Consider the following 3,587-nt stretch of genomic DNA (forward strand, 5'->3'; position numbering starts at 1 on the left):
GTCATGAATACTTTGTCAGGTAATATGCAATAATGATAAAACAGCAGATGATAAGATTTTAATACTTTTATTTTGTGAAAAAAAACTTTTTCGAAACTGAAACAAACAAAACTTGAAAAAAAGTGATAACATTTCAGTACTTTTATTTTTCAAAATGCAGTAGAAAGGCCCCCCAGTGGCACAGCGGTATGTCTGCGGACTTATACTGCTAGAAACCGGGTCTCGATACCTGTGGTGGGCAGAGCACAGATGGCCCATTGTGTAGCTTTGTGCTTAATTCCAAACAAACAAGCAGTAAAAAGTTTTAGAACAAAAATATATTTTTAAAGGAGACTTATAGATATTATAACTGTCCGCTGTTCTTTATGAACATCAGTTTCTCAAATGTCTTGTAAGTGAGGCAGCAGTGATAAGGTCTCAGGGTTTTGCCTCCAATGCTAAACAAATTCTCAACGGGGGCAGAAGATGCTGGAACACTCAGGTAGGTTTTTACTAGTAGATCTAGGAGTATGAAAGTTTTTCATAGATCTTCCAACAATCTGGAGAGTTGCTTATTTTCAGAAATGCAAGGACCATGTGGTAGGTGTTGATCTCTGTATCATCTGAAGACGAGATGGTTGGTTTCTTGAAGACAGCAAAGAAAATAAAGAGCCTACTTCTTTTGTAAGGGGAGATTTACAGTCCTCTTTTGGTTCCATGATTGTAGGATTATTCGTTGAGGAAACTTTCTCGACTTTTTGCTGAGGAAACTTTCTTGACTTTTTGCTTCAGGAGCATTCGATTGGATTCATAGATCATATGTCTAGTGAAATGTCAGTCAAGTTTAAATGTGGGATCCATTGCCGCAGCCAAGCATAAGACACTTCGTTGCTCATACTGAGTCAGCTGGGGATGAACAGTTTTCTTCAGTGCAGAGACAATATTGAAATTATATCTGGACTGCATGTTGTCAATCTCAATCTTTATCCTATAAACACATGGCATTACATAACTGAAGGTAACAATGTTCTAACCCTGGGTGAAGTCTGTTGTCTCTTTAAGAGGTGTCAGTACTGTTATTGTCACCAAATCTGCAAGCACAGTTCGATCATGAAAAGTAAGCTTCGATGTACCCGTATATAGATTATCCAACTTCTCCTGGGGAATCTTCAAAAGAGACTTAATCATTTTAATTTCTGAGTTTCATCGTGTTGATGTTACCAACTGAACTCTGGCCTCTCCCTCAAGTTGATCAGTTACTTAGGTTGGTTTTCGAATGTAAGACACGATGGGTGATGCTTCGTAAATTATTTTTAGAAGTGGTTCAGCTTTTTTTCACGTCATCCTTAACCACAATCTATATCGTGTAGGAAAAGCAAGGGTCATGTTCAGAAAGAAATTCGGATAAATTGTCTGCTGATTTATGTTCATCCAAAAGTTAATCTTCTGAGTCACTATCTGTAGATGAACTATCACCATCTCTCACACTAGGTAGTGTTTGCAGCTCAAATCCAAACAAGCAGAAAGCCTTGATCATGTTGGATGAGTTATCAGATGTCATATATGGCATATTGTTGTTGTTGTTGTTAAAGAGATATATTATTGCATCATATTGAGCTGCAATATTATCAGATGTGTGACGCCCCTTGAAACGCCGATATGTCAGCATGACTGTTTGCCATTTTTCACCACCAGTTACAATTATGTCCAAAAATGGTTCACGCGCATTACGTGCTAGAATATACAAAGCAATGTTCACACATTGGAAACGATGATCATCGGAGAGTTCGTGAGGCACCCAAACACCTTCTTTATGGAGTTTTCCCACATTCCTTAGATGTTTACGTATCGTTTCATGAAAGACATGCAATTTCAGGGCTATTTCAAGAGTGTGTGTTGCCTTGGGCTAGACTCAAGAAGCGTCTTCAGAGCATGAATATCAATTCCAACGGACTGCACCAATGAATAATTGTGGATCGGAACTAGCCACTGAAATTCTAATTATTATTTCAGACAGTGTATTTCACACACACACACACAAAAAATGAGTGTAAAATATGATTAATAGACAACTTTGTAAAGCAGAAGTACTGGGTGTAATTTTATTGTGTCTTTCTGAACTGATACTGTATAATGTTATTATAAATAACTTGTCTTTGTATAATAGAAGACGTTTAAACAAACTTATACATATTAGTATCTTTTGTAAAATTGCTAATCTAGAACGGAAGGTCTAAAATAGTTTTTATAAAAGTGGGTCATTTTTATTACCATTACATTAATAAATTCGCCATTTCTCTCAATAGATATACTTTTTAAATCTAGTCTGGTAGAAATAATAATATTGCATGTCCTTCTTTTGAAACACAAAAGTTGACCTTAAACTTGAAAGTAGTAGTGATGATTCTGATCTAGCTGCAACATGATATGCTCATCTAATTTATATAATAGTACTATCTGTTGTCTGTCTATCGCAGGGTGTGGATGGATCTTCACCAAAATTGGTATGGAGGTTCATTACGACCACGCCGGGGTACACACACATTTTTAGTTTTACAATTTACGTTTGTGGTCTTTATGGGCGTTTTTTACCACTACCTCACCTCCTTCAGATGGATCTTTACCAAATTTGGTATGGATGCTTATTGGGTCCATGGGAGGATAAATACAAATTTTAAGTTTTCCATTTTGTGTTTTGTGGTTTTGATGGAAGTTTTCGCGTTTATTACCACTACTTCGCCCCCTGTTGATGGATCTTCACCAAATTTGGCATGAAGGTTTGTTGGGTTCATGCACAAATACATGCAAACTTGCGGTTTCACATTTTGTATTTTACAGTTTTTATGGGCGTCGTTACGTTTTTTACAATTAAATATAAGGGAAGCAACTTTTCTTGTCCTAAGGTAACCTTTCATTAACCATGACTTTACATAACTTCCGTCCAGGGGACCGGTACTCCAGCTAGTTGGAAATAGTTTACAAAAAATGGTGTGCTCGTCATTCCTTGTACTGTGAGTACATTTTACTTCCAACAGTGTTGTAATCAATAATTCTGTCAGGTGTATGCAAGTAAGTACAGGCAAACAAATATTCCATATTACTTAATTTTTACTCCAATGGCTTTTCATATATTTCTGATGTCACACTTTCATACGTTCGACTAAACTGTAAAATCGGAGATCTTAATGTTACTTTATTTATTAGCCTTTTTGCTAGCTTATGCATATCTTTGCGTGAGGTTAATTTCATTATTTCACTAAAATTACAGGTAGTCAATCTGTAGGATCTGGTCTTTAACTAAAGTTGAGAAGTTGCTTGCTTCCATGTCAGCTCTTGTTCATAGTACATAATTTAGCAGTTTCAAAATAACACAGTTAAAATCTAAATAAGTGTAATACTACTGTCTGTTGTCTGTCCATATAACTATTTCGCAGTGTGTGGAAATTTTCAGTTTTGCATTTTTAGTCTTGCGGTTTTTATAAGCGTTTTTTTTTACCACTACCCCATCTCCTTTGGATAGATCTTCACCAAATCTGGTATGGAGGTTCATTGGGTCTGTTTGGAGATACGTACAAATGTTCAGTTTTGCGGTTTTTTGGGTCATTTTT

This window comes from Limulus polyphemus, unplaced genomic scaffold (genome assembly GCF_000517525.1).
Source record: "Limulus polyphemus unplaced genomic scaffold, Limulus_polyphemus-2.1.2 Scaffold684, whole genome shotgun sequence".
Classification (NCBI taxonomy): Eukaryota; Metazoa; Arthropoda; class Merostomata; order Xiphosura; family Limulidae; genus Limulus; species Limulus polyphemus.